The following is a 12,755-nucleotide window of genomic DNA, read 5'->3' as shown; positions in this document are numbered from 1 at the left end:
CATCGGCAAACATAATAGCCGGAACCCTCCTGCCTGCCAACCTAGGTGCATCGTTGTCCCTGACACTGTCAAGATGGGATATGACGCCGTTAACAAAGAGGCAAAACAGGGTCGGCGCAAGAACGCAACCCTGTCTTACCCCCCTGAGAACCGGAAACCTAGAGGACAACGCTCCATCCCTCCCACACCTAACCTGGGCAACATTGCCATCATGGAGCCTAATTATGGCCTGGAGCAGTTGTGGAGGTACACCCAATCAATCAATCAATCAGTGACACTTGTAGAGCGCGCTACATACCCGTAGGGTCTCAAGGCGCTGGGGGGGGGGCGGGGGGGGGGCGCTACTGCTCGAACAGCCAGGTCTTCAGCTTCTTCCTGAAGGAGAGGTGGTCTTGGGTCAGGCGCAGGTCGGTCGGGAGGGAGTTCCAGGTCTTGGCGGCCAGGTAGGAGAAGGACCTTCCTCCTGTAGTCGCTCTTCGGATGCGGGGGACGGCAGCGAGGGCGTGGTTGGCTGATCGGAGGTGGCGTTTGGGAGCGTAGAAGTTGACTCGACTGTTGAGGTAACTCGGGCCTCGGTCGTGTAGGGCTTTGTGTGCGTGGGTGAGGAGGCGGAAGGTGATTCTTTTGTTGACGGGGAGCCAGTGAAGGTCTCTCAGATGTCCGGAGATGTGGCTGGTTCGTGGGATGTCGAGGATGAGTCTGGCTGAGGCGTTCTGGATCCGCTGGAGTCTCTTCTGGAGCTTGGCGGTGGTACCGGCGTATAGGGCGTTGCCGTAGTCCAGACGGCTGGTGACGAGGGCCTGGGTGACGGTCTTCCTGGTCTCGGTGGGGATCCACCAGAAGATCTTCCGTAGCATGCGTAGGATGTTGAAGCACGCCGAGGAGACGTTGTTAACTTGCCTGGTCATGGAGAGGGAGGAGTCCAGGATGAAGCCCAGGTTGCGTGCATGGTCTGTCGGTTTGGGTGCGGTGCCCAGGGCGGGAGGCCACCAGGAGTCGTCCCAGGCGGAGGGTGAGGAGCCCAGGATGAGGATCTCCGTCTTGTCCGAGTTCAGTTTCAGGCGGCTGATCGTCATCCACTCGGCTACCTCTTTCATCCCTTCGTGCAGGTTGGCTCTGGCGGCGGCGGGGTCGTTGGTCAGGGAGAGGATCAGCTGGGTGTCGTCGGCGTAGGAGATTATGCTGAGGTTGTGTTTGCGTACGATGGCCGCGAGGGGGCTCATGTAGACGTTGAAGAGGGTGGGGCTCAGAGATGATCCTTGGGGGACGCCGCAGATGACTTCGGAGGCCTCTGACTTGTACGGTGGTAGGCGGACTCTCTGTGTTCTTCCGTCGAGGAAGGAGATGATCCATTCCAGAGCCTTCTCCTGAATTCCGACGTTGCTGAGGCGCTGCACTAGGGTGCGGTGGCAGACAGTGTCGAATGCCGCGGAGAGGTCCAGGAGGATGAGGGCCGCTGTTTCTCCATTGTCCATCAGGGCTCGGATGTCATCGGTGGCGGCGATGAGGGCGGTCTCGGTGCTGTGGTTGGCTCGGAAGCCGGACTGTGAGGGGTCGAGGGATCCGTTCGTCTCGAGGAAGGCGGCCATCTGCTTGTTGACGGTCTTCTCGATGACTTTGGCTGGAAACGGGAGAAGCGAGATGGGGCGGTAATTCTTGAGGTCGGTGGGGTCCGCTGTTGGTTTCTTGAGTAGAGCGCTGAGTTCGGCGTGTTTCCAGCTCTCCGGGAAGATGGTGGTGTCGAAGGATGTGTTGATGATGTCTCGCAGGTGGGGTGCGATGACAGCGTCGGCCTTGTTGAAGACGTGGTGAGGGCAGGGGTCGGTCGGTGATCCGGAGTGGATGGAGTTCATTGTGCGGATGGTGTCTTCGGTGCTGATCGGGGTCCAGGCGTGGAGGATGGTGGTGGGGGGTGGTTGTTCGGTCATGGTGTGCGTTGGTTGGTTGTTGAAGCTGCTGTGTATGTCCGTGATCTTGTTGTGGAAGTATGAAGCGAGGGAGTTGCAGAGGTCTTGCGATGGGGTGACGTCGTTGTTTCCTGCGCTGGGGTTGGAAAGCTCTTTCGCGATGTTGAAGAGTTCCTTGCAGTTGTGTGCGTTGTTGTCCAACCGGTCCTTAAATGCTGTTTTCTTGGCGGCGCGGATCAGCTGGTGGTGTTTCCGGGTGGCAAGTTTGTAGGAGGTCCTGTTGTCCGGTGTCGGTTCCCTTTTCCAGACTTTCTCGAGGGCTCGGCAGTTCTTCTTGGAGCTCTTGAGTTCGTTGGTGAACCATGGGGCCTTCTTGCTGCCGGGTCTGCTAGGCGGGGTCCTCAGAGGGGCGAGTTCGTCCGCGCAGTTGCTGATCCACTCCGTGAGGTTGTCGGCGGCCTGGCTGGGGTTCGCTGAGCTGGCAGGAGGGTGCTGGCTCAGGGAGGTGGTGAGCTGGTCTGCTGTGATCTTGTTCCAGCTTCTGCGGGCGGCCTGTTGCTGGTGTTGGTGGGTCGTCGTTCTCTTGAAGGTGAAGTGGACGCAACTGTGGTCCGTCCATTGAAGCTCTGTGGCGTGGCTGAACTCGATGTCTGTGCTGGAAGAGAAGACAGCGTCGAGGGTGTGTCCGGCGAGGTGGGTGGGGGTGGACACCAGTTGCTTGAGTCCAAGGTTGGCGAGGTTGTCGAGCAGGGTGGTGGTGTTGCGGTCGTTGTTGTTCTCCAGATGGAAGTTGAGGTCTCCCAGGAAGATGTAGTCAGCGGAGGGGAGGGCATGCGGGCTGACGAAGTCGGCGATGTCCTCGCTGAATTGTGTGCGTGGTCCAGGGGGTCGGTAGATCAGTGTGCCTCTGAGGGTGGTGTTCGGGTTGGTGTGGATCTGGAAGTGCAGGTGTTCGGCGCTGGTCAGGGTGTTGTCGGTGCTGGTCGTGAGACGGATGGTGTTCCTGTGGATGATGGCGATGCCTCCTCCCATCTGGTTGGCGTTTCGGTCCCTCCGGACGATCTTGTAGCCCTCTGGGATGGCGATGGCGATGTCGGGAGCTGAAGAGGCGTTCATCCAGGTCTCCGTGAGGAAGGCAACGTCAGGGGCTGTGGCGTCTAGGAGGTTCCAGAGTTCGATGGCGTGTCTGTGGACGGAGCGGGTGTTGATCAGGATGCACTTGAGGTGGGTGCTGCTGGAGTTCGACTTGGCGGGTGTTGGTGCGAGGCAGGTCCGGGTGCAGGAGAACTTGCAGGCGTGGCAGCTGAAGGGTCCCTGGGTGCGTCGTGGTGTGGCTTGGTGGCACTCTGGGCGTCGGCCGGTGTTGAGTGCGCTGAGGGTGGCGGCTGAGTACGTCCTGCGGGTCGGTCGGGATCGTCGAGGTCCAGGGGTCCTGGCCCTGGGCGCGGTCCAGGCGCGGACGGGCGCAGACGGGCTTACCTTTGGCGCGCCTTCGGCGCACAATCGGCGCGCCCGCTGCGCGTCAACGCTGCGCGTTCGCACGGTCGCCATTTAAGGCGAAGTGCGCGGGTGGGCGGAGCAGCTGGGAGGCGGGAGCGGGGAGGGTACAGAATAGAAAAAGGGCGGGGAAAAGCGGCGTTGGCGGGAAGGGAGGGCGGAGGGCGGCGGGCAACAAGGAAGGAAAGGCAAAACACGGGGAAAAAGAGATTAAAACAAAACAGGCACAAGTATTCGCAAAAACAAGGGAGAAATCAGATTAGAACAAGCAGGCACAAATTCTCGTCAAAACAAGGGCAAAAACAACCGCAGCGGCGGCACCCGGCAAACGAGGCAGCAGCGAGGCACAGGCAGGCAAGGGGCACACGCAGCAGCTGGTGGCCGTGCGGCGCGGGGGTGTCCCACAAGTGGGTCACACTCACCTGCGTCGCACGGTCGCCATTTAAGGCCAAGTGCGCGGGTGGGCGGAGCAGCTGGGAGGCGGGAGCGGGGAGGGTACAGAATAGAAAAAGGGCGGGGAAAAGCGGCGTTGGCGGGAAGGGAGGGCGGAGGGCGGCGGGCAACAAGGAAGGAAAGGCAAAACACGGGGAAAAAGAGATTAAAACAAAACAGGCACAAGTATTCGCAAAAACAAGGGAGAAATCAGATTAGAACAAGCAGGCACAAATTCTCGTCAAAACAAGGGCAAAAACAACCGCAGCGGCGGCACCCGGCAAACGAGGCAGCAGCGAGGCACAGGCAGGCAAGGGGCACACGCAGCAGCTGGTGGCCGTGCGGCGCGGGGGTGTCCCACAAGTGCTTTAGAACCACCCAGAGCTTCTTTCGGGGCACCAAATCAAAGGCGGACCTCAGGTCCACAAACACCATTTACAGACTCCCCCCCTCGATCCCCACTGTTTTCCAGTAGAGAAGAACGAGGCGGAAAATCTGATCCATGGTGGACGTGTTTTTTCTGAAGCCCGCCTGAAGGGGGCTGAGGATCGCGTTGTCCTCCATCCAATCAAGGAGATGATCCAGGAGAAGGCAAGCGAAAAGCTTTTGGGGTACGTCTATAAGACTGATCGGCCTGTAGTTGGCTGAGAGCAGAGGAGAGCCCTTTTTGAAAATCGGTACTAAATCTGCCCCCAGCCAAGTACAGGGGATCTCCATCCCTCCCAGGATAGAGTTGAATATAATTAAGAAATACAGGCCCCAGATCTCAGAGTGGAAACGGAACAAATCTCCAGGAATTTTGTGGAGACCAGGGGCCTTCCCCAGTGCCAGCCTCTCCATTGCATTCAGTACTTCCCCCAGTGTAAAATCTAGTTTGTCAACAGGCTCAAGTGGGGTGGCAAGGGCTGCCTCATTGGCGAATTCAGTGGTATCTTGGTACAGTTTACTAAAGTGTGATTCCCAAACAGAGGCAGCGATGTTTGGCTCGACTGCTGCTTTGGGTTCACCTGTACCTGTGGTGACAAGGGCCCAAAATGTTCTTAGATCCCTGGTTTCCAAAACCAGAGATAGGTCTTGCCATCTCTCCCAGTCCCATTCAGATTTTGCCTGGGCAATTGCTTCCCTATATTTACGTCTCGCAACGGCTACATTGTCCCTGCTGGTACCAGACTTTATCATAGAAATCAGCTCGGTTTTCAACTTTTTACAAGTACCATTATACCAAGCTGAAGTAACTATCCTCTTCTTTTTGGTCACCACCTCAGGGAAAAGGACATCTCTTAAGCTTCCCACTAGGTCTGCGTTAATTTGGGCGAGTTTCTGGTTAAAGTCAGTGCTTATGGGTTTACTGATTAGTTCGTCCACTTCGACAAACTTTGGGAGTACCAGCTCATATATTTTTGCAATAGACTCAGTTGAGCTTACTAGTTTCCCCCATCTCACCCTGCGTCTGTTATTGGATAGAACCAAGTCCCCTGTCTCATCACTTTGAGCTGCAATTGCCAACCGTTCTTCGGGGGCAGGATGTACCATATCTAGGCAGAGGGCATTATGGTCACTATCTGACCTTTTAAATACCCCAAAGTCCTGAACCTTGGACCACAAGCTTGTGTCTACAAAAATGTAGTCCAGGTGCGATTCGTGGCCCTTCCTATTAAAGTTGCACAGCGAGGGAGTGTCAGATGGAGTACGCCCATTACAGGCCCTCAGAGCAAAATTCAGGGTCAGAGACATAATCTGGACTGCTAAAGGCGACCATGATTTTGGATTAGGGGTTTGACAGGGTGGGATCCCCCAGTGATCATCTTCAGCAGTTAGGGCGCCCTCCTTGAGACCTTTCAAGGGTTCAAAATGACAGTTGAGGTCACCGTCCAACAGTATCTTACAGTCGGCGGGTAGTTGCCCCAAAAATGAAGATAGATCATCCAAGGTGGATGATTCCATCGACACGCTTACTGGGCGCGAGTACACATTGACGATCGCCAAATTGAAGGCGTTTGGCCATTTAAGAAGGACGCATTGAATGTCCTCGGAGAAAGTTGGTATTATCTCTGCTCTACAGCCAATGTGGCTAGCCACCCAGATCGCGAGTCCGCTAGAGGGCCTCCCTTTCCCATTCCACCTAGCATGGATGTAAAAGGTTGCGTATCCTACCCAGGGGAACGGTTCCCTAGCCCAAGTCTCCTGGAAAAGACAGATATCATTTTTGGCGACTAGAGAACACCATTCATAGGAATCTATTTTGTTGGCGATGCCGGCAACATTCCAGGAGAGGACTTTCATGGATCTTAGGGGTGGCTTGGGTTCCGTACTCCTTATCCTCTCAGCACTGCTGTCTGTGGGTAATGATATTGGCCTATCTGATGTTACTCGCTCCACTAAAAAACCCAGATCGGTTGAAGCTTGAGATGTTAAACCTCCTAGGGATGATATCGGGGGTGAGTTGGCGGGAAGGCCCATGGTATTGGTGGTAGATAGACTCTCCAGTGGTGGTACAGGGGAGCTATAGTTGGTATTAGTAATGACAACTGGCTCTATTTCCCTCAAGACAGTACGAAGGACCGCCTCTTCAGTGTCCCTCTTACATGCAGCCATCGAGAGTCAGTCGACCTGATCAAGGCAACTGTATCTGTTGGCATGAACATAGTTATTGAAGGCGGGGATATCGTTTCGAGGTGGCCTATATCTTGACCCATCGACTGCATAGCCCACCCTAGTCCATCCGTCACTTCCCCCCGTGAAGGAATCCCCACCACTTGGATAGAAGAATGACAATGGAACCAGTTATATGGATGTATTACTTGAACTCCCAAGCCAATTGCATATATGGGGCACTATCTGGGATTTTCTAAAACTTACAAGGATACAGTCTCCCCTTGTTTTCTTGACAGTATACCCAACCCAGGGGACCCTCCTGACCATCAGCACCTCTCCTCTCAGATTAGGAGGTAGGGGCCTGTGAATGTTCAGCCAGCTAATGACTTTGTTGCGTAGGGAATCAAAGGATTCCACCACGTTGTTAGCGATCTCAGGTACCCCAGTCAAGATTACAGTGTGTGCCGCTGCCTCTGGAGGCAAATTAACTACGTTTGCCCTAGTTTGTCTATTGCTCGTCCTATTCTGGTGGTCGACCTTAGCGTTTGGCATTTTTTCCTGCCTCGTTGTGGTAGTCGAAGTAGGCAACCTCGGCTTCCTAACAAGAGGCACGGGAATGACTTGCCTGGGGAGAGGTATTGGAAGGGGTTGTGTAGAAATAACAGCAGGGGCATTTGCCGTAAGAGAGGAAATAGGCTGGGTAGGAATCACAATAGTAGAGCCCCTGGTCAGACGAGAGACCCCACTATTTGTCCCAGTCACTCCAGTTGTACTAAGTCGCAACCCATGCTGGTCACCCCTACCCCCACTTAATTTTTCTATGGCTATGAGTTTGGCCTCAATACTTGCGAGTTTAACCAGCACGGGATCGAGTAGATTTTTAACAATATTAATAAATGAGCAATACTATGGTCAGGGATGTTTGGCGCTCCCTCTCCAAATATGAACGGGCCAGTGTGCGGAAGTGTATGGTTGTGAACGGTCTGTGAGGGACTCACCATATTGGTGACGGCCACGGCAGAGGACGCTCCAGAAACATCCGTGCTGTTAGCAGCGGTGTCTGGAACATGATCTACTTTGGCCCTCTTTGCACCCTTTAGCTCCCTAGGTCTTTTCCTTTTTGGAACCGCGCCCTCCCGAAGACCCCTGTGATTTGAAGCATTGAAAGCATCCCCCTCTTCCCTTAATTCTACTGGGTGAGGTAAGAAGGGAGACGTCAACTCATCGATGGTATGAGTTGGGTCTTGATCTCTTTGTGGGATGGATGGTGTCCTTAACTGCCGCAACACTGACTCTATAGTTTGGTCGATGCTATCCATAAGTGATAAGTGGGTAGCATCCAGCAGTTCTAGAGATGTGGCGTTCAGAGATGAGCCCGTGGAAACCAGTTGCGAGCTTTCCAAGCCCTCTGCTAATTGTTTTTCTAGGGCTGTAAGACTCCGATTTACCACAGTGTTTGCCTTAACGAGGAAGCTATCCAAAGTACCTGTTACCATCGTGGCCGCTTTGCTCCTCGTTTCCCTCGCTGCCATGTTGGACAACACCTTACTTCCCAAAAACCAGGCAAGATATCAAATTAAGGAGATCTGGAAAGCAGGAACTTAGGGGGGTGGCCCGGTCCGGTCTCTCCCGGCCTCTAATGGCCACAAACAACCCGCCCTTTGCCCGGGCTTCGCCCCGGTCTTCGTCCCGCGCGCGTCCCGCGTGCGCGGGGATCAATGGTAATAAATAAGAAGAGGCGGGGCGGGGAAGAGGCTCCCGCTGCGGCGATTGCCTGGCCACTTGGGATGCTGGGCCTCACAGTCCCGGCCCCGTCCTCAATGTCCGCAATGCCCTCTGTACTCCTCCGCCTCCCGATAGCACCTCAGCTGTGCGCTGATGACAATGCTCCTTGCACGGGTCAAACAGGCTCCCTGGATCACTGTGGAAGACACTCCACGCTCCTACACGGCTAGCGAGCGGTTCTCAATCAGCATACATTAAGTTGCACAATATACAGTAATGCCCTAGGGGCCTCACAAACCATATATTACAATATTGGTATAAGAACCACGACTGAAATGGAAAGCAGGCCTAGGGCCTAAGGAATCGCTGGGGCTACACTAATCAACCAAAGGTTAGGAAGTAGGAGCCCCACGGGAGACGCGTGCAGAGTCTGAAAACAGACGCGAGTTACCATTGACTTATAATGGAGAACGAAGAAGTTACAAAGTTACTGTTTTAGGACACTTCAAGGTGGACTACGGTAAAACCCCTTTAAACTAGGACACTTCGAGAGTCAAGACCATGGGAGCACCGGAGTACTCATGTTACCTCACCCAGGGAAGCCGGGTGCATAGGTGCCTATTCGTTTCTGGTTTTGTCGTCGTTTTCTATGGAGACCTCTAAAGAAGTGCTGCAGGCGACCAGAGTAAAAGTGTCCGGGTGGATCCAAGGGTGGATCAAAGATCTGAAGAACCTGAAAGCAGAGGGGACAGAGTCTGGGTCACTAGCCAGTGACCAGGAAGGAACCAGGCGATGTCGGGTGCTTTCGTCATGAAGATGGTGAGCTTATCTCTTCAGCCACGTGGTCCAGGAGGCATCGACGATGACCAGGCGCTGGATTTGAGCTGTCCCACGAAGGATCTAGCTGACTACGGTGTCGGTATCCGGATTGGACCCAACAAGCCTTGGCAGCCGCAACCCACACAGGATGCCGAGATGAGCTCTGTTGCAGACCAACAAGGTCTGAGGCGCTTCTCCTTTGCAGGGAAGCGGGAGCAAGCCCAGAGCAACCAGGCAAGCATGTGGAATTCAAAAGAAAGCCTTCAGGGGGCTCGCTAGCCAATGGGGAAGGAGCCGGGAAGACACATAAAGCACAAAAACAAAAGCGGGGCCCACAGGACACTCGTAGAGTGTGGAGGCCTGTGCTTCGGTGTGAAGGGTGCTCGGGGCTGGGGCTTCTTTTACCCCAATGCACAAAAGCGAGGAGGCCCCAGGAGTTGAGCAAGTAGCGAAATACAGAATGTCCAAGATGTCTGGTCCCAAGTCTCTCGAGTCCGCCACGGGTCTCAGCTTTGCTGTGGATGTGGGTCAGGGTCAGAGAAGTCTGGAAGTCCAGTTATTGAGTCGCAGTCTCTTCGGGATCCGGCGGGAGCCTCGAGGTTGCAGACCGGCAAAGTTGATGTTGGTGCCTGTTTGAACAGGGTGGTCACTCCTTGACCACAAGGGAGATGTCCTCAGTCTTCCAGTCAAAATGGAATGTCGAAGTTCCGGGATTTCAGCTTCAAGATGTCATCCAGGTGAATCTAAAGTCCTAGGGACACAGCTCCAATACTTATACTAAGAAAAGGGACTGGATTACCTGCTAGGTCCCTCCAATGGGTGGACCTGGGAAGGGGGTGGTTACACCCCTTTCCCTTTGTCCAGTTTCGCGCCAGAGTGCCCCAGCAACTGGTTTGAACCGGGCTATGCATGGAGCACCTTGTGTGTCCCAGGCAGTGTCTGAAAAAGCATTTCTGAATGCAGCCCACCCTGCCCCAATACACTACAGCCTGTCTGGAGAGGTGCTAGCACCTCCCCTGACAGGAAACCTATTGTCCAGGCCTCCCCTGCCGGAGTTTCATCCAGCAACAGGAGGTCAGACTCGTGTCTGTGGCAGTGGCATCCATTTTGTGATGCCAGGGCTCTGTTTAACTTTAACCGGGTAAAGTAGTAGCTACATGTCTTTTCCCTCTAGAAGGGTGGAATGCTATCCCCGCCGCTAGGACTGGCGGGGGGGGGGGTGTAGTATTCCAAAGTGTTTGACACTTTACATGACATGTTTCGATAAAACCAAACCGAAGTTAGCATTAACCGCTAGGATTATAATGCACTTAAGAGTATCTGGTATGGCTATATCATAGAACAGCCATAAGGAGATGGTTCCGAAGCTGCAGAGGGGCTCAGCTCATGCCAGAGCACCCTCTCACATAAAACCAGCACTCTGCATCCAGGATTGTCGAGGCCTACCATAGGAGTGGCTTATAGGTGTCTCTGTGTCTATATATAGGTATGTATATAGGTATACTATATCCCAGTGAGGGGTGATTACACCACAGTTTGGAAGGCCAGCCAGGGGTGGCACAATACATGCTGCAGCCCCTGGTAGGCCTTGGATGCACCTATGCCCTGGGTACCTATGGTACACTATACTGGGGCTCACAAAGGTGACCCAATACCCAATCTGGTATGTACCTAAAGTACATGGTAATAATTTAGAGCGAGTACAGCAAGGCTGTGGTCCTGATTAGCAGGGCCACAGCCAGTCTCGAGTCGAAAAAACTGTGAAACACAGCAAAAAGTGGGGGTGACCATAGGAAGCAGACCCTACTCTCCTACACAACCCCCCCCCCCAACCGCAGGGACATTAAACTAACCTTGACCAGTTGAGTCTTCATGTTCTAAGTGGAAATATCTGGAGAGTCCATCTGCATTGGCATGGTCACACTCAGGTCTATGTTCCACTGTAAAGTCCACCCCCTGTAGAGAAATGGACCACCTGAGCAGTTTGGGATTTTCACCCTTCATCTGATTTAGCCTTAAGAGGGGCTTATGGTCGGTCTGAACCTTGAAGTGAGTGCCAAAAAAGTATGACCTCAGCTTCTTCAGTGCCCAAACCACAGCAAAGGCCTCCCTCTCAATAGCTGACCAACGTTTCTCTCTAGGGGTCAGCCTTCTGCTAATAAAAGCTATTGGCTGGTCTTGACCATCTTTATTCGGTTGTGAAAGAACAGCCCCTACCCCCAATTCAGAAGCATCTATTTGAACAATGCATTCTTTGGAGTAGTCTGGACTTTGCAGAATTGGTGCAGTGCACATGGCCTGCTTCAGGTCATCAAATGCCTTCTGACAGCTGACTGTCCACTGAACTTCCTTTGGCATTTTCTTTGAAGTTAAGTCATTGAGGGGTGTCACTATGGAACCATACCACTTGACAAACTTTCTGTAATACCCAGTCAGGCCCAAAAAAGCTCTGACCTGAGTCTGGGTGGTTGGAGCAGTCAAGTCCGTTATGGTCTGGATCTTGCTCTGCAATGGTTGAACCTGGCCTCCACCTACAAGGTGGCCCAGGTATACAAACTAACTCTGCCCTATCTGGCACTTGGTAGCCTTGATAGTTAGGCCTGCCTTTTGCAGGGCTTCCAAAACATTCTTTAGGTGGATCAAGTGATCTTCCCAGGTGGACCTAAAAACAGCAATATCATCTAGATAAGCTGCACATTAGTCATCCAGGCCTGAGAGGACTTGGTTCACCAACCTCTGGAATGCGGCAGGTGCATTTTTTAGACCAAAGGGCATCACCACAAATTGATAATGACCTCCTGGGTTGAAAAAGCTTTCTTTGGCTTTGCATCATCAGCTAGTCTGATCTGCCAGTAGCCAGCTGTTAGATCAAATGTGTTCAAGAACTTGGCAGAAGCCAATCTATCAATGAGCTCATCTGCCCTTGGTATCGGGTGGGCATCTGTCCTAGTGACAGCATTGATACCTCTGTAATCCACACAAAACCTCATCTCGCTCTTACCACCCTGGGTGTGAGGTTTAGGCACTAGAACTACAGGACTAGCCCAAGGGCTCTCTGATGGCTCAATAACTCCCTGTTCCAACATTTTCTGGAGTTCTGTCCCGATACTGTCCCTGACATGATCAGGTTGCCTGTAAATCGTACTTTTAACAGGCAGACTGTCTCCATTGTCCACCTCACGGGTGCACCAGGTAGTCTGACTTGGAATCAGTGAAAACATATGTCTGTATGCCTGCAGAACTTGTCTGCAGTCACTCTGCTGCTGGTCAGTGAGGCTGCCTGCCAAGGCTACTCCATCAACTGACCCATCATCAGGGTTCTGAGAGAGCAGGTCTGGAAGAGGGTCACTCTCTTCCTTCTGCCCTTCATCAGTAGCCATGAGCAAGCCCATGTCTGCCCTGTCAACATATGGTTTCAGTCTGTTGACATGAAGCACCCTGTGGGGGCTCCTGGGAGTTCCACGGTCAACCAAGTAGGTGACATGTCCTTTCTGTTCAACAATAGTGTGGGGTCCACTCCAGTTGTCCTGGAGAGCTGCTGGGGCCACAGGCTCCAACACCCACACTTTCTGTCCTGGCTGGTAAACAGTCAGCACAGCCTTTTGGTCATGCCAGCCTTTTTGAAGATCCTGGCTAGCCTCAAGGTTTTTGGATGCCCTTTTCATATACTCAGCCATCCTGGAGCGGAGACCAAGTACGTAGTCCACAATGTCTTGCTTGGGAAGTTTGAGAGGTAACTCTCATCCTTCTTTCACCAGACAAAGGGGTCCTCTTACAGGA

This window comes from Lissotriton helveticus, chromosome 6 (genome assembly GCF_964261635.1).
Source record: "Lissotriton helveticus chromosome 6, aLisHel1.1, whole genome shotgun sequence".
Taxonomy (NCBI): Eukaryota; Metazoa; Chordata; class Amphibia; order Caudata; family Salamandridae; genus Lissotriton; species Lissotriton helveticus.
The sequence above is the reverse complement of the archived record's forward strand: the minus strand, read 5'-3'. Positions refer to the sequence as shown.